We start from the raw sequence: 21,817 nt of genomic DNA on the forward strand, positions 1-21,817 counted from the left end.
AATATAATATACAAGTCCTATTGTGACAGAAATTACAATTAGGTGGATTTGGATGTTTTACATAAAATGAATTCCTGAATCCTGAACTATATTTCATATTTTAAGAAAATAACTGTGGTGGGCATGAGAAGGTAACCACAGAGAACTTGATCAGGGTCCAGCTGCCATGCTCCTAAATCCATTCCCCTGTTTGTACTAAGGCCATGCTTAGTACAAAGCAGCACTGGGCTGCTCCCAGGTTAGGGCTGAGCATTGGCAGGGCTACTAAAATAGGTCCATTCCTGGGAGATGCAGAACGCCTTTGACAGCCAGGTTTGGCTGGAGAACTTCCTGAGAGTCTTGCTGAATCTTCCTTAGGCTGCATGATAGTCTAGAATCCTTCCATATGACTTTCCTTCCCTTTTCTTGTGCTTGGTCCTTGCACAGCACCTTCTCGGACTCCCACCAATTTTTCTCTCACAGAAATCAAATCTGTATGTATTTAATCCCATTGTGGCATTTACAACTGGAAAGGCCTAGACTAACAAACATTATGACTTTCTGATCCTTCAAATAATCAGAATACCTTAAAATTTTTTATTTGAAGGCAGATATGTATCTACTTTATACAGTGGTTTTACCAAGTTGTTTGGTTTTATATCTGTATATCTAAAAAGAGAGGGCATAATACAAATACATAATACAAAGTTCAAAGCTTTGTTCTGGCTTATTTAAACCTGGGGTTGTATCTGTCTCTTGGAGTATACTGATGTGGAATGAACAGCTCAAGATCCATGTAGAATGAATAGCTTAAGATCTACATCAGTGTAGCACATTTAGCGCCTTAGGCCATCAAAAAACTGCTGATAGAATGATGAATGACGAAAAAGACTTCAGTAGCTATTACAGGGTTTTGTGATGAGATAAAGAGAAATAGAGTTATCATAGTGCTTAGGTATGAAGTAATTGGTATTGGATCTTGCTGACAATTCCTTTAAGATGGAACATGGGAGAACCAAAACCACACCTATACTGAAGGCAAAAAAATCTGGCCAAGAAATGATATACTTAAATAGTTGGCCTGAAATTTCCTTTTGAAAAGATAGGGTGCTTATACATTATACCCAACTTGAAGACGATATAATATAAATAAGTTTTGGTCTTCTTAAATGCTTCAATAGCAGCCACTTTCTTGTTTTAGCCTATTTTGAGTTATAGGACTTTCATCTCTATGCCTCAAGCCGTGGTGGTGTTTCAAGTTGTGACAAAGGGGCAATCTCCCAGGCTATAAAGTTTAACTCCATGCTATAAACGTTAACTCCATGCAGCTCTTTCAAGTTCCAGCATTTTCATGCAGGATTTACAGTCCTGATTTTTAACATATACATACACATAAGCAGACTGCCAAGTATATGTTCATAATATATGGTGATTCTTAGGACTAAAGTATTCATATATACTTCATATATATATGATTCTTAGGACTAAAGTATTCATATATACTTCATATATATATATATATATATATATATATATATATATATATATATGAATATTGCAGTATACAATGGCCATCTTGCAAGCATCTTAGATAGTACCCTGTATCATAGCATAATCCCTTTAAATTTGACTTTAGGTAGCATAAACAATCAGGGACAACTGATTCTTTTATTAACTATCATATTGTCTAAGAAGAGTTGTTTAGCTGATAAGAGTTGAGTCTGTGGTGCTGAGCAAGATTAGTAGTACATAGTACTCTAGAGAGTCTCATTTTCAATAAAACACATGAATTAGATATTGTTGGTGGATATAAATTATGTTTGAAAATTTTATGTTAAAAATAGCTTATAAAATATAAACATAAGTTAATACCCAGTTTAATTTAATTTTCTTCAAAATATTTCAATTGAGTAATTGAAAGAAATATCATTTTAAAAGGAGTGGAGTGTTGAAAATAGGAAAAGCCATGAAGATGTGGAATTACTTCTGTGACAGTTTTAACTTTCTTTCTTTCTTTCTTTCTTTCTTTCTTTCTTTCTTTCTTTTAAATTGATACCATGATAATAACTACCTCTAAAACATATGCATATTGGGAAGGAGAGGTAAGAAATTGGGGAATTAATTATATAGCTTATAAGAATTTTGTATGGTTATCTTACACTATTCAGTATACATATTTTTAGTAATGGAAAATACATACTACTTGAAAGAGAAAAACATTTTGTGTTTCTCCTCTACTTTTACTCTACTACTCATAATAACTCACTTTTGACACCAGATGTGTGGGCTTTTCATACCAAACAATTCTCCAGCTTTCTGGATACCAACTAGGTATCCTATAACTTAACTGCTGCATTGTACCACATCTCACAGGTTAGGGGCCTAGTATCACAAGAATACCCTCTCCCATCAACTTCAGATGCCAGTCACAAGTCCAGGCTGTCACCTGTGCTTCTGACTAATTGGCTCTAAATCAGAGATACTATGACCTTCTCCCCAAATTTGATAATCTGCTAGAGTGGCTCACAAAACTCAGGAAAACAGTTTACTTATGAGATTAACATTTTATGATAAAAGGGATACAGCTCAAAAACCGTCAGGTGGAAGAGATGCAGGTGGAAGGTTTGAGGGAAGTGGCATGGACTTTCCATGACCTCTCTGGACATGCCACTCTCCCAGCACCTCTATATGTTCACCAACCAGGAAGCTTTCCTAATCCCTTTGATTAGGATTTTTACAGAAACTTCATCATGTAGGCATGATTGATTAAATAATTAGCCACTGATGATTAACTCAACCCCCAGCCCTTTTACATCCTCTGAGGTCAGAAGGTGGGACTGAAAGTTCCAACCCTCTAATCAGTTAGTTCCCTTAGCAGCTAACCCCCATCCTGCGATTATCTAGGGGTTTTTCAAAAATCACCTCAGTAACATAAACTCAGATGTTGTTGAAATATGTTTGTTGTGAATATCAAGATATAGCAAAAGAAAATATGCAAAATTAAGCATAGAGACCACAAAAAGACTGAAAAATTATTTGTGGGACAGTATAGTCTAATGTATGTGTAATTAGAGTCTCAGAGGAGAGAAAATAGAGAGACAGAAAAAAATGTTTGAAGAAAGAATGTCTAAACATTTTTCAATTTGATGACAATTATTAACCCAAGATCCAAGAATCTCAACACACCCAAAGCAGCATAAATGTAAAGAAAACCATGAAAGTCACATTATAGTCAAGTATCAGACAAATAAGGAGACAATCTTAAAAACAGCTGGAGAAAAGTAGACACATTACATACTGAGAAGCAAAGACAAGAAAGGAAAAAACAAAAAACAAAAAACAAACAGAAAAACAATTGGAAATATCTCTCAAGTAATATCAATTACAATTGACTTCACCTTTTTCATATACTTTGAATTATTTGAAAAAAACTTGCATTACTTGGAACTAGCAAAGATAGCTCAGACTTCTTTGAAATTTAAAGGCTTATCCTCTTCCACTCTCCCTCACACAGCATTACAGAGTGGGTCCATGTTAAATAATCCCAAGACATGAGGTAAACCTGTGCATTCCTCATACAAATTTGCAGGATTTCCTCATCTCATCTATCGTACTTTATCACAGTATGATGAAATTGTACTGTCATACAGCTTCTTAGTCTAAATATTACTAACTTTATAAGACATAAATCACAGAAAATCTAAATATTACTAACTTTATAAGACATAAATCACAGAAAAGAGAACTCCCCTTTTTAAAATAAAGGTAAACTGTATTAGTTTCCTCATATCTATATAAGGTTCCTTCTATCTCTGAAAGTACATAAGCCCAATAAAAATGCTTCCATAACCATTTACTGAATAAGAACTCTGCAATGCTATCCCTGTAAAACTAATAAATACATAATTATAAATTGTGTTAAGTGTTACACAGGACAAAACATATTGCTATAAGATAAAATAATAGGGGTCTAATATAGGTTGGGGAAGGCTATACACTGAATTGCATCTACCCTCCTGCTAAATTCATATACTGAATCCCTAACCCCTAATGATAGTATTTGGAGATGGGGTATTTGCAAAAGAATTAGGTTTAGATAAGGTCATGAGGGTGGGGCCTTCATGATAGGAATAGCTCCCTTTTTTTTTCAAGTTTTTATTTAAATTCTAGTTAATTAATATACATGGCAAAATTGGTTTCAGGTGTAGAATTTAGTGATTCATCACTTACATATAATACCCAGTGCTCATCACAAGTGCCCCCTTTAATGCCCGTCATCCATTTAGCCCATCCCTTCACCCACCTCTTTCCATCAACCCTCAGTTTGTTCTCTATAGTTAAGAGTCTGTTACGGTTTGCTTCCTTCTCTCTCTCTCTCTTTTTCTCCCCCCTTCTCCTATGTTCATCTGTTTTGTTTCTTAAATTCCACATATGAGTGAAATCAGATGATATTTGCCTTTCTCTGACTTATTTCACTTAGTGTAATGCACTCTAGCTCCATCCATGTACTTGCAAATGGCAACATTTCATTGTCTTTGATGGCTGAATAATAACCCATTACACACACACACACACACACACACACACACACACACACACACCAACTAGGTATCCTATAATTTATTGCTGAACTGTACCACATCCCACAAGTTAAGGGTCTAGAACCACAAGAATTATATGTACAATCTCCCACATCTTCTTTATCCGTTCATCTGTTGATGGACATTTGGGCTCTTTCCACAATGTGGCTATTGTTGATAATGCTACTATAAACATCAGGGTGCATTTGCTCCTTTGAATCAGTATTTTTGTATCCTTTGGGTAAATGATTCGTAGTTCAATTGCTGAGTCATAGGGAGGTAGTTCAAGTTTCTGAGGAACCTTCACGCTGCTTTCCAGAATGGCTGCACCAGTTTGCATTCCCACCGACAGTGTAAGAGGGTTCCCCTTTCTCTTCAGGCTTCTGTTTCCTGTGCTGTTAGTATTAGCCATTCTGACAGGTGTGAGGTGGTATCTCATTGTGGTTTTGATTTGTATTTCCCTGATGGCAAGTGATGTTGAGCATCTTTTCATGTGTCTGTTAGCCATCTGGATGCGTTCTTTGGAAAAATGTTTGTTCATGTCTTCTGCCCATTTCTTAACTGGATTATTTATTTTTTGGGTGTTGAGTTTGATAAGTTCTTTATAGATTTTGGATACTAATCCTTTATAAGATACATCATTTGCAAATATCTTCTCCCATTTCATAGGCTGTCTTTTAGTTTTGTTGATTGTTTCTGGGAATAGTGCCCTTATAAGAAGAGACAACAGAGAGTTTCTGTCTCTTTCTCTTTGCCATGTGAGGACATATCAAGAAGGTGGCCATCTCAGAGCCTGGAAGAGAACCTTCATTGAACCTAACCATGCTAGCACTTGGATCTCAGACTTCCAGCCTCTAGAACCTTGGGAAAACAAATTTCTATTGTTTAAGCCACCTATCCACCTGTCACATTTTGTTATGACCATCTATGCTAAGATTATAAGGCTGTCAAGTAATGCCTCCCTCATGTAGTAACATTTCAGCTGAGACTTAAAGGATGAGTAGGAACCAGACACATAAAGTGTACGAAAAGCATTTCAGGTAGGAGATAGCATGTGAGTGGAACTGCAGCTAAGAAGAGAAGAGTGACTTTGAGGAACTGTAAGAAGGGCAAAGCTATGAGGGTTGAGGAGGAGGATGTGGGGATGGAAAAGCCAGATTAGACAGGTGCTTAAAGGCAACATTACAAATTTTTGTCTTTATCCTATGTGCAAGGTTTAAAGCAAGGTAATAATAGGAACAAAATTTTATTTTAAAAAGATTACTGATTACAGTCTAGAGCAGGGCTGTCCAGTAGAAATACACTGTCAACCACATAGGACATTTAAATTTTCTATTATTCACATTTTTAAAAGTGAAAAGAAATATATAAAACTATTTTTACTGATAGATCTTATTTAACCCAACATATCCAAACCATCAGGTCATTATCATATCAACATACAAGTTCATTGACATCTTACATTTTTACATTCAGTGTGTACTTTAAACTTCCAGCACATCTCAGTTCAAACCTGCAGCATTTCCAGTGCTCAGTAGCCACATGTGGCTGGTGGCTACCACCTTAGACAGTGCAGATCTAGAGAATGAACTGGGGCGAGGGGGTGCAGGCGTGGGAGCAGAGAGCTCAATTGAGAGATTACTGCAGAAGTCCCAGTGAGGCAGGTGTTGCTTGGGTTAGGCTAGTGACAAGTCACTAATAGGCTAGTAACAGAAAGTAAAAGGATTTCAGATTAGTTTGGAAGGAGTTAAGAGCAATAGAAAGGAAGGAATGTGAGGAAAAGCATTAAAAGGTAAATACAACCAGAAATAAACCATAGGATAATTCTAAGACTGTTCCTAATTAATGCTTTTGATCTTAAATTTCCTCTTTGTAGAAGGGCCTTAGCAGGATATATAATTTTACTATCACTTATGATTTTATTATTTTCTTTTTTATACTTATTTTCATTTTTGATCAACTGCCTCTGACTTGGTTTGCTTCAAAATTCCTATTTCTTTTTTCAAAATTCCTATTTCTTTTTTCATCTGCATAGTTAATTCAACTTGATTTAACAGATATAATTGAATGACAGATTTGTGCAAAGCTTTGTGCTAAACACTGGAAAGATTTAAAAAAATAAGAAATGAAACCCATATTAAGAAGTTGAGTCTAATATATGAGAGCTAAAATGTTTACTCTTTCTCTCCATTGTTTTTGCTGGGTTTTGTTTGTTTAGGGGTGACAAAATTACACTAGGCAGCTTTACTTGTAGAATTTGATCCAAAAATCCAGAAAAAGCATAAATAAAAGGAGCTGAGTCTCTATTATGTTAGTACACAAAATAAACCAAAATTTCCATCAACTGTTACCATGAGATCATATAAATGTATTTGCAAATGATCTGATAAGGGAAACATGATTTAAAACATGGGAAACTTCTAACAAGCAAAGACTTAAAGGCACTGCACTGTATATCCCCTAGATTAGGTTAGCATGAATGAACAAAAAAGTAGGTCCAAAATGGATTCCCCAAACACCTTCTTCAGATGGAGACTTCAATAATTGTCTGTGGTAAAAAAACAAACAAACAAACAAACAAACAAAACCACCAACTCCTGTTCTTCATCATATTGGATGGTCATTTTTGTCCATTTTTCCCCATGATGATGATTCCATTTTACATCCTTCAGTTATTATGAAAACACTTCAAATCCACAGAATAGCAGACACTTCCATTCTTGCATGTGTAGGTCGTGCAGGGAGATCCAGCCATGTTGACACTGAGCTGCTAAGCCTTAAAATGCCACCTCTGTCCAGACAAGTTTTTCTGATATCATAGGCAGTGTTATCAGCTAAGCAGGGGTCACTGACTCAGCGGGGACAGCAATGCCTTTCCAAGATGACTGTGTACTCGCAGCTCAATTTGGAGCGAGTGGCCTGTAATCTAACTCTCTTTCCAGACACCAGCACTGTTGACAGCTGTGAGTCCAATTGTCTCCATTTTGATACAGCTTGTGTCCATTATGATCTAAATATTGACTCGTGACATTGGTGTCACACTTTGGGCAACAGAAAAGGTCAACGTTTGGATTCCAGCAAACACAAGTTATCTACTGGCAGAGTATCTTTTGGTCCTCACAGGAATGGAGAGAACACCTGTTTTCTTTCACAATCCACACCTGCCATTTGCACTTCAGTCTTCCTTCATGTGGGCAGTCACCAGAGCAGGAGGGCCCATAAAGACAGAGGCAGTCAAATCCCCCTGCCAGGTTGATGGAGGCAGAATCATTCCAACAGGTATAAGTTCGTAAAGCACATTCATCAATGTCAATATAGGCCTCCTTGGACAGTGAATAGGTCCCATCATTATAAAAACCACTTCTGCACTCACAGTCGTACCAACCAGCAGGAATAGTTGTGGCACTCTACGACTTCCCCTGTGCATTCATCAATATCTTTTTCGCAGTGGCTTCCTTTGAATCCAGATGCATTTGTTAAGAGCCACAGATATTCCATATCTGCTGCCCTCTCGGCAGAATTCTCTGCAGATGGTCCCAATCCCCACATAGCCCAGTTTGCAGGTGCAGCAGTGTCCCGGCCAGTGTTGGTGCAGATGGCATTCTCATCCCAGTTGTGCTGCCCATGGCCATATTCATCATACTCTGTACAAGAGAAGTCATTCACAGCGAATGTATCCCAGGACACAGTCACAGTGATATAAGCCAGGCAAGTTTACACACATAGTAGCGGCATGACAGTAATGCATCTTAGCTGCACACTCTTCAATATTTCTACAGCAGTCAGAATCTCTCTGGGCAGAGATACAATCATTCTTGCACTCACAAGTAGCTTTTGTGTTCTAGTTTTTGCACTGTGAGTTTTCACCACATTTAGATCTTTCTGTACAAAAGTTATAACCTCTACTGCATGTGGTTCTTTTCTGAGCAGTTCAAAGGAGGGCACGCTTCTGTAATTTTTTACTAAAACTCCACCTCAGCATTCCCAGCAGCTTTTAGCTAAAATCCACTGGCTTTCTGAAAGGACTTTTCCTGCACAGACACATTTTGCTCAGCAGACTTTACAGCACTGGCCAGCGATGTGCATGAGGAGGGATCCTGGGGAGCAACCGGGAAGGGGACAGGAAATTCTTCAACATTCCACAGCACCACGTTTGCATGTGCATTTCCTGTAGTGATCACCATCAACCCAGAAGACTTGGTCTCTGTAGAGTGGTCCACTCACTTGGCAAGTCTTCTTGCAGTGACAGTTTTCCAAATGACTAAGTCTTGTCGCTGCATAATGTAGTTTTTTAGGCTTGGCCAAAAGCCTCTGTAAATCCACTATTCCTTGCATCAGGCTTAAAAAAATCACTGCAAGATGGCAAGGGTGATTCAGGTTCAGACACTGTGTTATGTATCCATTTGGCATAAATATTCCCATCCCAGATGATGATTCCCTTGAATAAATCATGCTTTTGGTTTCACTGACAAATGTGAACTTGTGCCACTGTCCACCTGCCATCCAGTACAGAAGGTTTTCAGTCCTGGGCTTCCTGTTATGTTTATAGTGGTATCAAATCTCATCCCCAAACCATTGCTCTTCAGTTCAAAATAGCTGTGTTCCAGTTCTCAAATGGACAGTGTCACTCCTAAAGTTAATGATTTCTGCTGTACAGTGGTCAAGAAGAATAACTCTTATTCCAGAACAGCTGAGTCAATTTCTTACTCACATGAGGGGCTGCATGGATCTCTCTTTGTATACCCTGGTATACCTTTGTATACCTTTGTATACTCCAGGTTTCCTCAGTTCATGTCTCCTTCCTACATCTTCAAAGTCAGCAGTGTGGCATCTTAGAATCTCTGCTGCTATCCTCATGCTATACCTCTCTTTATCTTGTCTTTCCTGTTTCACAATAGTTTCCAGTTTTCAGTTTCATCCAGAACATTCTCAGACAATGTGTACACCCCTATTTTTGGCAGAATATCTGATCATTCCATCAGGGTCAGTCAGAAGGACAAAATCACTGTAGGTATTTTGAACAAAATAGGGTTTAACATTGGGAATGAAAGACTTACCAAACCATTCAAAGGGCTAGGAGAGCGAATGTCAGGGAAGCCCCTGCAAGCTTTCAGGAAATCTAGAAGTGCAAGAACATAAGGAAAGCTGCTTCCATTGACCTTAGCTGATTCACAAAAGTGAATGTTTCTCAGGAGGATGTTTGGAAGCCACTGGAAAAACTTCACATTAACCATCTCCAAGCCCTCACCTGCCTGCCACTGAAGAATAGTGGATTTTTTTTTCCTTTTTATATTTTGAGGAAAAACCTCCCATAAGGGAATATAACCTGAAACCTTCTGGTGAGGGATTTTGGAAAATATAGTTCCCAGGATCCTTCCCTGCAATGGAAGGGAGAATATACAAAGAGGGTGGGCATGAAGCTAAGTTGAAATATACAACCATGCATGTGTAGATTGGACATATTGTTAGTTCTGAGATAAAATATTGTATGGCTATAAGTCTCAAATATGCAATTTTAACTTTGTACTCCCAAATAAATTTTTAATTAGATTTCTAACATTTATATCCTGAATAATGTTTCTTTCACCAGGGTCAGAAAGTACCTTAGGGAGTTCAAAGGCAACTAAGCCCTGGAAAAATATTGAGAGACTGAATATACAAATGGAAAATAGACCATATATAAAAATAGAACTTTGATCCACAACCTGCAGCAACCTGCCCAGGAAACCAATCCCTTTATGTACAATAAACAACCCAGGAAGACAGCCAACTTTAAATCAGACTACAGGAAGCCAGATTGCTATCTCTAGTGACAATCCAGGAAGGTAAACAATAACTTCTATAACAATCAGCCCCAAGTGGCCAGGACTTGATTAATAACTGACAGCTTCCCTACTTTTTGTCCCCACTTTCAATTTAGGACCAAGCAGAGAAAGTCAAGTACACACCCTAACCAATCACATAAAGATGCTCCACTTCTAGTTAGCCTGCTTACAGCTTCTCCATGACAACAACCTCCAATCAGGACACACCTGAAGCCTTTCCTTTTTTCTACTCTGAAGCTTTCCCAATTTTGCATTTTTCATTTGGTTGATTTTGTTTCTATAGCGCTGATCAATTTCGGATTTGATCTAAAAAGAAACTGTATTTTGCAAGGGAAATAATGCATGGATTTCTAGGCACCAATTTTCCCATATGTAGCAGGCACTATGGCACAATGGTTAAGTGCCTGAGTTCTGGAATCAGAAAACCAGACTTCATCTTTGTATCATTTTCACTGTCTAGCTGTATTATTTAGGGTTGTTAAAAGGATTAAATTAGGTGATTGTTGTGAACTGCAATATCTAATTTCGTACTATCATTATCTTCTCTTTCCAATCTCATGACCTCCATCCTGTTCCACACATAAATTACCTCTTCATTCATCATCCTTTCTCCATCTGATCCTTCCTTCAGCTCATCTAACAAGAAGCAACCAAATAAATCTTCCTCAACTACTATCATTCCCTACTCAAAAAACCCCAAGGCCTTTAAAGACATCCATAATCCACCCTTCCACATCTTCTCACTCTCTCTTACAAGAATGACCTTCCATGCTAGCCAAATACACATATTCACTGGTCTAGAAGTATCCCACAAAATCCCATGCAAATGACAATTTTCCCTCCATTGCTCATATTTGAAATAAGCCACACCTCCTTTCTCAATATCTGAATCTTACATTTCATTTACAGTCCAGCTCAAATCCTCTCTCTCCCATGAGGCCTTATCAGACAACTGCATTCCATAGTGATTTCCTCCTCTCTAAAGCCCTAAAGCTTTTATTAGATTCACTGAATCATATTCTGGTTTGAATGGATACAACTTTTCATGTATGTGTATCAAAACCTCAGTGAGAAAATAATATTTCTGAAGGCACGGACAGTAGTTTATTCTTTTTTGTGTATATGTAAGTATAGGAACAATAATCATTATTCAGAACTATGGTTCCATTACTGTGCTGAACATTTCATTTTATCTGATTTAATCCTCTCCAGAACTCTTGAGGGAGAGACTATAATTAGTCACTTATCAGGCAAGAAAATTTAAGCATAGAGAGGTTGAGTTATTTGCCCAAGTTCACAGGATTAGTAAGATGGATTTGAACCATGTAGGTATCTCTGATTCCACAGCTTATGCTATTAATAACATTTTGTGGATTAATTAAACATACTGATTTATGAAATCTTTCCAGACATGTATATACATTTCCTCTCTTTATTTCCAATGTCCCCTTCAGAAACCCAAATATGGGATTCATTTTAGAGATCATATATTTCCACAATACAATCAATTTCCTAAGGCATTTTTTCTTTAATCGGTGATCAGAAAGGCATCAAAAAGTACATTTACTGGGGCACCTGGGTGGCTCAGTCAGTTAAGTGGCTGACTTTGGCTCAAGTCATGATATTGCATTTCATAGGTTCGAGTCCCATGTCGGCCTCTGAGCCTGCTTTGGACTCCATGTCTCCCTCTCTGTCTGTCCCCACCACTACTCACGTTCTCTCTCTCTCTCTCTCTCTCTCTCTCTCTTTCTCTCTCTCAAAAGTAAATAAACATTAAAAAATTTTTAAAAATACATTTCCTTGGACACATAAATTGTTCACAATTGAGACATTGCATAAGAAATCATATGAGACCATGAAACATCTATTTGCCATTCATTCCTATTTTGAGCAGAATTTGGGTGCCACTATTCACTGCTGGGTTTTAGAATACAGGTCTTAGGTCCTAGCTAAAAAGAAGAATAGTTGTTATTTATAGCATTTCAGTAATATATGATGATCAGAACTAATGTAAAATTTCAAATATTGAATATTCCATAAAGTTTTAATGTGAGAAAGGATATTTTTGGCTTTCGATTCATTTGTTTTTTACTTGTTCTCCCAATAATTTTGGTATATATTAATTTTTAAAATGGTGTGGGGTGGGCATCTGGCAGGCTCAGTTGGAAGAGCATGTGACTCTTGATCTCAGAGTCATGAGTTCGAGCCCCATGTGGGGTGTAGAGGTTATTTACATAAATAAAATGTAAAAATAGTAAAATAAAATGATGTGGAGAGGTAGAAGCATGGTGAGGTTGGAAAAAAGTATCTTACTGTTTTAAATTCTTTAATCACAGAAGTATATGAACTCCCTTGAGTCTTACTGAATTAAAACAAATAAACAAACAAACAACACTACCTAATTTTAAACCTGACCTCAATTCAAGAATGTTAAACTGATTTGGCTCTTTCTGCAACCCATGGAAAGGAAAGGAAATCCTGACAAGGAAATTCTAATTCAAAGAGGGTAATGTTAAACAAAGATCTTTCTCCAAAGTATAAAGAGGCCATATCTTTATTTTATTCTTGTTTGTTCAATAAAAATACAAATGTATGGAAAGGAAATGAAAATTTCAATCAACATTCAGTGGTAATTAAAAGCAATTGTAGTCCTCAGGCTGTTTCTTTCCAATATGATCCAGTGATCAGAAGGAATTGGAAATGATTACATTTTAACTAGAAACACATTTCTGTCCAGAACTGAGCTTCGAAGCATGAAAAAGGCACAGTGGTGGCCCCTGTTTGTGTTTCCATCTGGGGCTCTAATTTGAACTTCAGTGATTATTCTGCCAGACTTCTGGCTGTGCAAAGATCCAGAAAGTCAAAGCCAGCATATTCTTGTATGCTGTTTCATGCAAAAAAATAAAATTGCACCAATTACCATGTTTGCATTTTGTAGAATGGCTCTATTTAAATCGATTATAGGTTAAACAAGAGTGTTTGTAAAATTCACAGCTCAGAGTTAATCTGGCTTTATTCCAGGACATCCGAATCTGAAAAGTGATTGTGAGCACTCTTGGAAAAAAAAATATTTCTATTACAATGGTCTGTAACAGAAAACAGTTTGGAACAATTAAATTTGGCTTGATTTTCAAATTAAGAAATTTATCCCATGGTTGGCCTTTTATCTGAAAGATTTCTTCAAATTCCATTAAAAGCGCTCATCATTTTCTGATGTTGTTAGTGCTTTTAAAATGACATCATCATCAGTGATAAGGATAAAAGCAGTAAAAAATGTAATGCCTCATGCCAGGAATTACTTGGTCATAGAAAGCACCTGAAGGCTGTTGTAGTTGCTCTGTCTTCACAGCTCCTGACACTGGGAATTCCATTTTCTGTGGCCAGGAAAGAACAGTGTGAAGTCACAGAAGTCTTGAGAGGGAAAAAGATAGCTCTGTGGCCCCTAAAGAACTTGGCAACTTACTATATTTGACATGAAATATACAGCTCTTTCATTTTCTTATTCTAAGCACACATGAGTCTTTTTGATCAATGAATCTCTGCTCCTGATTCTTATCCTTAGGATCTAATTGTTACTTAGAATTTTTATGTAAAGTTTTTAAAGGATATGATATAATTCTTGGGGTTTTCAAAATTTCTTTACAAGGTATGAAAACTTAATTCCTATAAAATAACAGAGTAAGATCCTCCTACCTCTGTCTGTCATCATTCAGTGATATTTTATTACCAAAACATCTTCCTCAGGAAGATAAAGGGGACAAATGCTCTAATAGGAAAAGCAGATTATGATTCACAGGAACTAGTCAGATGCTCTCAGATGGCATATTCTTTTCATTGATTTTATTGCATTTCACAAATACCTATATAATGTTTCCTATGTTCCAGGTGCCGTTCTCAACACTTTACAAATATTAATTCATTTAACCCACATATCAACACTATAAAGCAGGTAGTATTATTAATCCCATTTTATAGACAGGACAGAGAGGTTAAATAACCTGCCTAAGATCAAACAGTTGGGGAGTCAAAACGCTGAAGTTCTGCGGTCTGTCTCACGTTTGTAAGAAACCCTGATGGAGCGAACAAGCACACGGACCACACAGACCATCAATAAAAGCTGTTCAATGGCATGGGCTTTGAGAGCAAACGGTAAAACCATTTTATATTTGGTTGTACCTTAGAGGTGGCTTTTCATGTTTGTCATGTAAAGGGTAGAATTTTCAAATGCTGCCATAAAATCTCTAGCTGCATACGTTGAAAAAAATATACATAAGTCAGATGATTTGTCTGTCTGTCTTTTCTTATTAGCAGGTGATAGCAGGGCTAGATCCTTACAATGCTAAGATTAAAAATAGAAAGAAAATTATATATGTATGTGTGTGTGTGTGTGTATATATATATATATATATATATATATATATATATATATATATATGGTACCATTTATGTAAATAAAACCATAATATGTGTTTTACAAGTACATATACAAAACCAAAGAAGAATATGTAGCAAACACATTAGAAGAGTTTAAATAAAACAGGAGCAGAGCTTTACAGGGACCATTAATCATAGACTAAGGTTTGTGATTAACTCAACTCCCTGCCCCTGAGGTCTGAAGTGGGGAGAAAGCATTTATCTATTTATCCAGGCATGCATAGAATCTTCTTATCTATGTATGCATTCATACCAACAAGGGAAAGTGAGACTGTTTTCAGTGTTGCTGATACTCATTAGATTATTTTATTATATAATAATTTTTAACCCTGGATAGCAGTAGTTCTCCCACATTTTAAGCTTGGAATAATTTGCATTATATAAATTATTAAGGACTCTAAAGAGTTTATAGCCTAAAGAGATATGTCTATATCAATTTATGTCTATTGATACTTTTCATAATAGAAATTAAGGCTGAGAACATTTAAATATTAATTTAAAAATAACAAGGACAACCTCTTTACATATTAATATAAATAACCTATTTTTAATGAAAAATAACAATTATTTTTCAAAATAAAAAATCTAGCAAGATTTTTACACATTTTTGCAAATATCTCTGATATTTGGATTAACTAAAGACAGTTAGATCCACATGTCTGCTTCTGCCTTTTGTGTTTGCTGGGTGTTGCCTTGGTTGATGTATATAAAGAAAATCTGGCCTCACACAGATGTGTAGATGGAAAAAGAAGAACATTTTAATGGCATTTCAGATAACTGTGGATATGTTTTGATACGATAGAGGAACTTGAAAAGTTATTAATGGTTATTGCAATGTGGAATCAGAAACCACATCAATGAACTTTTCATACTGTGTTACGTTAAAATTCACCAGTGTATATTATACTTTGACTGGATCTTTTATACATGCATGCTTTGAAACAACATGCATCCATCACCTGAAAATTACTGGTTCAATGAGTTATGGAGATCTTCGGAATGTTGACACATTTCATTAAACAATATCAAAATATCACATTTGTTAACATTCATGTAATAAATGTAAATCTCATCCTAAAAGTCCCTTTTAAATTTGTGGAAACTTCAAGCTCACAGTGGTAGATACAAATTTTCCAAAAATTCAAATTTTCATTTGAAAGCTTAAATGTTATCATTGTCACCTAATAAGTTATTTTCCTTAAAGTGACATACCCACTTCATTCGTTGTTGATAAAATGATAGTGTGTAGACATTCTTTTATGTAAAAATGTTATTCAGCTTGCAACTCAAACAATGATTTTTCCTTTAGACGACTATTGAGCTTTGGTATGCAGAAGTACTTAATGCATATGGAATATTTATAAGATATGTACTCAAGGGCTGAAATTTCATAAATTTTCACTGCTCTGTCAAGGACATTCTTAAGTAAGACATCTTTTTTAACTGTGAGTACATGGTAATGAAGAACACAATGTCTGGTACTATCTACTTGGTTCCTGCAAAGACACCAGCAGATTTCCCTACCACCAGGACATACTTAATAGAAAATAACATCTTAGCATCATTTTGAAAATAGTTTGATGTCACAGGATCCTCAGGGATCCAGAGACTGCACTGCTACTCTACAACATGAGATCCATTTGAACTCAACGCCTAAAGAAAGACTTCACATGCTAAACATATCCTAAAATACCTAATGAAATCCGAATCAGGTACTTCCTGAGTCTCAAATAAGAATGCCTTCAGAGTTTTCAGAACCATCTGTTCCTTAATTAATCTTATTCACCTTAGTGATGTTTGCGGCATTGATTTTTAAAAAGATAAACATTTAAGTGAATTTTCAAACTTTCTTAACTTCCTATTCCCAAGGATTTCACAGCTTCCCCAATGAGATTTCCAGTTAAATCCGTGAACAATTCTTTTGCTTTATGGCTTATTAGAAGGTAGTTCTGAGGCTGTTTCAGACCTGAGCTGGGTCACTGATCAATACTTAATCAACCCACACACTACAATTCACTAAATCAGTTTTTTGGAGTTGTCCGTCCAAATCTGGTTCCCAGTACATCCCTACTGCATTAAACTTTGCAGAAACGTTGCCACAAGTGTTCTAGTTCTTGCCCTTGAAGCACATCTTGAAATTGGTACTCAGGATATTTTCTGTGTTTCTGTACCCTTCTCCTCACCACCCACCCATTTCTCTCAGTGTTTATGGGATGTTCTCTTTTAGTATCAGCCAGGTAAGGAAAGTAACATATATAATTTATCAAGAACATAAATAAATCCCAGTTAACATTAGTCAGTAAAACACTTCTTGGTAGCCTCATGAAGACAGTGGACTGATAAAGGGAGAAGAGCAGCAACATTATAAAGAAGATGAAGTTATAGTTCTTAGCCTCCATAAACTGAAAATATGTTTGAGAGGAAAAGCTCAGCCTTCACCTGAAATGGCAATAACGATTGGAGGTGATATTCAATGAGAAGTCAAATGAGCAATACTAAGTCAGTGCTGTTCCTACAACTCCAAACCAACTCCTGGTTGCATTACCTTTGCACTTGATGTTCCTTCAGCCTGCAAACTTCTTCCCTCAGTTCTCCACACTTTATGCACCTCTCAACTCAAATGTCACCTTAGCAGGGGGACTTCACCTTAGCTAAAATAAGATCCCCTATTACCTTATCCCATTTTAGTTTTCTTCACGGGATCTACCATATCTGATATATTATATATTTATTTCTTTGTTTGATAGTGTCTGCTTCATTTCATTTCAATGTAGGTTCCCCAAGGGCAAGGACTTAATTGTTCACTGCTGTATCTCAGGGCCTAGACAGCTCCTGGTACATAATAGGACACAAGAAGTATTTGCTTATTGAATGAATAAATGAGTGAATGCTATAGCAGCTCAGAATAGGGAGAGGAGACCAGTGGGATTGACCATGTGGTAAGGAAGCAATTTCATAGCCTGAGGTTTGAGCTGGGCCTAAAAGGTTGTTTCCCATATGTAGGGCCAATGAGTAGTCTACTTGTCTTATAGGACTCAAGTGAGATGCCATCTTCTCAGGCAAGCCTTGTTGGGGCTCCAGGACTGGATGAGCTGCCACTGCTTTGGGGGTCTCATAATTCTCCATGTTCTCCCCTATGTTAGAGTTCACTCTAGTGTATCTTGCTTCCTATTTACTTTACTGGCTGCCCCAATAAAGTACTAGCTCTGGGATCATAGAGGCAGTGTCTTATTCATAGTTGTATACTCAGCCATAACACAAATCTACCCCATAAATACTATTTGACTGCATAATCTTGTGAACTAAGCATAAAGCTCATGTAATGGAGTAGGAAAAACATACTATGGACCAAATCATCATTTGTGGAGCTGAGACATGGAGTCTGGTTTCCAACTGGGAGATGCTGTGACAATCCATTGTCTTAACAAGGCCAATATGACCATGTGTCCACGATGAAGCAAGTGAAAAAATAATTAGTCTGAGAGACAAATTATAACCATATTTCAATGCTCTAGGCACAAAACAATAAAGGCCTGGACCTGCCTGGTGGCAATGGTAATGTTCATGAAGGAACAAATGTAGCCAAAGGTTTTGGTCACCGATTCAATGTTAAGAGCAGCCATAGATGACTGCATATCTTAAACCTACATAACTATGGAAGGGTAATGCAGTCACTCTAGCTCACATTTCAAATCTTAACCCTTTTAAGAAAAGAATTTTTGGCAAACCATTCACTGTAATGGCACAATTTCTTTATTTCTGTAATGGCACAACTTCTTTATTTCAGTATACTTAATGGTAGACTCTGTCAGAGTTCATTTATACAGCCTATACTCTGATATTAAGCTTTTAAACAAAACTTTAAAAATGTAAGATTAAATTTTTTTCCTGATTGCTGACAGTTATCTATGAAAAGAAGTTAATCTGTAGGAGATAAAAGTAAAGATAATAAAATATTAAATTTCATCCAATTCTTCTTTGGAAGTACCACAGACTTCAGGGCTTCAAGAAACCTCAAAGCAGATAAAGCAAACAGGATTTCTGTCTCATGGGAATTATCTAAGGCTGCATATGGGCTCAGTGGTTCATGGGCTAGGCTGAAGTGGGGAGGAGAGGAGAGGAGATGGGACCACACGTACCAGTTCTTTTCTCTTCCTGCCTTAGAGGTCAGCTCTGGTGCCTTCTCTTTTGCAAATAAAACAGTTGCAGTAAGCTAGTGGAAAATGATGAGCCACCCAAGGTCACAGGGCTGATCAGAGACATAATTAGATCTGGAACTCAGAACTCCTGACTTTCAGGTAAGAAGGCAGAGTAAACATACATTTTTAAAACAGTACTTTTTAGTAGGAATAGGTAAGCTTCAAAAACCAAGGAACAACTTTGGTTCGCTATATCTCCTCCTCGGCAAAGAGGAACACAAGCAAAGAATAACCAGAAGTATTTTTGAAGTGATAACAGGATATAGAAAATCTGAAATGCTAGAAAAATCCATGGGAAGAAGAGGTGTAAAGATAAGGTCCCAATTGGTTTGACACAAATTTTCTTCTTTGTATACTGAATCTGGATCCCTATCATTGTCACTTATATTTTTCTAACCAAAAGCATATGTGGTTTGTGATTATATCAGACCTATCCTTTCTGTGCTTGGTGCAGTTGCATTTTTCACCTTCAGGCACGATAGATTCAGGAGTTCATACGACATCATCTTAATTTAGTCTTGCTTTTCCTTCTTGTCTCTGCTTTTTCTCTTTGATTCAGTTTTTAGATCTCTCCACATGGTGGCAAATTAGCCACTATCCTATCCTCTCAACAAACACAGCCAAAGGTCTCTTTTTCAAAGTTGCAACAAATGCCTCCCAAATTGAATTCCATTGGCCTTTATTATGTCATGCGGCCTTCTATGAACGAGTCATTGTGATTAAGGGAGTGATAATTGACCAAACATGGGTCATGTGCCCACAGATGGAATGAGTAGATGGGCCAGTTGCATCAAATTTCATGGACCTTAGTAAGAAAGAATAATTTTCCTAGAAAAAAAAATCAGTGTGCTCTTACGAAAAAGAGAGAAAATAGACGTTGGGTACAGTGATGGCAGCTGTCTGCTATACCAACTCAACCTAATTCAAGTCAAAGTGTATTCCCCCAAGCAAACATGTGTTTGGAATTGGGCCTGGAATGTTTTCACGAAAATGAAGCAGTTAGACAGAACTTGTTCCATCTCTCTTGTATCTTTTCCTCTCTCTGCACATCCTTTCTGTGCTTTCTGAAATATTTCTTCAGCTTAAGCATAGATTTTGCTTTCTTCTAACCAGCTTGTCAGGGCTTCAACTTGGTAATAGCCATCTCTCACTGTGCTCTTTCAATTTCTGCACTGTCTGCTAATTGCCTCATTCTCATTAGTTTCCTAATTCTAAATTCCTAAGAAAGGAAACTGATTGCTTAAAACCACTGCCTGTCATGTCAAAGGTGATATGCCACAGGCTAGACATTACAATCTATAGATTGCCTACCCATCCAGTGCTGGTTCTTTTACTAATCAGCTTAATGAGGGTGGGGAAAAAAATGTTCTTAACCCCCCTGGCCAGATCATAGGCAGTCAAATTTCCTTTAGCAAAGTGAGCTGGAAGAACAGCTTTTGTTACCAAACATAGTATCCACTTACTAACTTTACATTCCTACTTTTCAAATCCACTACTTTACACCTGGTACCCTCTCATCACCCACTCACTGCTTCCCTGAGAAAACATACCCAATCAAAAAGGGACCACTTTATTTTCCCATCCGCAAATCCACCAACACACATTCCTAAGGCTCTACCCACCACTGGTGCTCTGAATCCCATCCCACTCCCCTTTCCAAGGATTTCTCTCTAACCATTATCAGTTTCCTAAAATATATATTTCTCTATGTCTTTATTATCTGTGTCTTCCACCTTGAGTCTTTCCACTAGACAATAAGCTCCTTGAGACAAGGATGCTGTGTGTTTAACACTATTCTCAGCACCTAGATTAGTGATTCACAATTAATTTTTGTGGTTTGACTAATTTGAGTGTGGCAGCTGCTCAATAAATAGAGCTACTCTTTCTCTTACTCCCTTCTTCAAGTTTGTTCTGCATTTATTTGGAAATAATTTCTGTTCAGAGAAAATCTACTATAAACAAAATACAGATAAAAATTTATCTGGTAGAAAAACATCTTTATTTTGCTAATCTTGAAGATAGCGAACACATTGATGTGTATATGTTTTCCAAAAAGATGTATGTGTTTTCCTGATGTATTTTTCACAATCTGCATAGCTTAATCAGTAAATCCAGAATACTTTCAAATTGTTGAGCTTTCTGTTATGTATACTTCAGGAATAAAATAAAATAAAATAAAATAAAATAAAATAAAATAAAATACAATACTCTCGGGGAGCTTTCAATCTAGTAAGATAACCAAAGTCATATGTGGAAGGATGATTATCACACTTTGCTTTATAAAAGGACTTATCAAAGTACTAGTCAAATAAATTGTAATTGGTAAAGAAACATACTTATTGCAGCTTTTCTGTAATAGCAAAAGACTAGAAGAACCCAAATGCCCATCAATCGTGGACTATTTGAATAAGCTAAAGTCACACCTACAATATGAGTACTGTGCAGCTGTGATCACAAAGATACATCGATAATTGAGAAACACAATATGTGTAGTCTATGCCATTTTAAAACTAAGAAATATAGGGGAAATATGCATACACACACATGCACACATTTTTCTAAAAAAATGTCAAGATAAACCAGAAGTTAATAATAATGGTTACCGTTAGGTGAGATGGGAATTAGGTGAAGGGATAGAGATAAAAGTTAGATTTTCAACAATATTTTGTAGATTTTTTTGGAAACATATAAATGTTTTTGCATAATTAAAATATCAAAACTTAAGTACCACTCCCTAGAAAGCTGAAAGAAAATAATAATCAAGTGGTTTTTTTGGTATTTTCTGTTTTTTTGTTTTTTG

At 36.6% G+C, this 21,817-nt stretch overlaps 1 protein-coding gene and 1 pseudogene across 11 annotated transcripts in view; both read right to left on the bottom strand.

Moving 5' to 3' along the window:
- Positions 1-21,817, bottom strand: part of LMNTD1 (lamin tail domain containing 1) — a 511,366-nt gene that overhangs the window by 250,436 nt on the left and 239,113 nt on the right. The window lies entirely within an intron of this gene.
- On the bottom strand, positions 7,228-9,793 carry LOC122225364 (annotated as a pseudogene).

Source organism: Panthera leo, chromosome B4, assembly GCF_018350215.1.
Source record: "Panthera leo isolate Ple1 chromosome B4, P.leo_Ple1_pat1.1, whole genome shotgun sequence".
Classification (NCBI taxonomy): Eukaryota; Metazoa; Chordata; class Mammalia; order Carnivora; family Felidae; genus Panthera; species Panthera leo.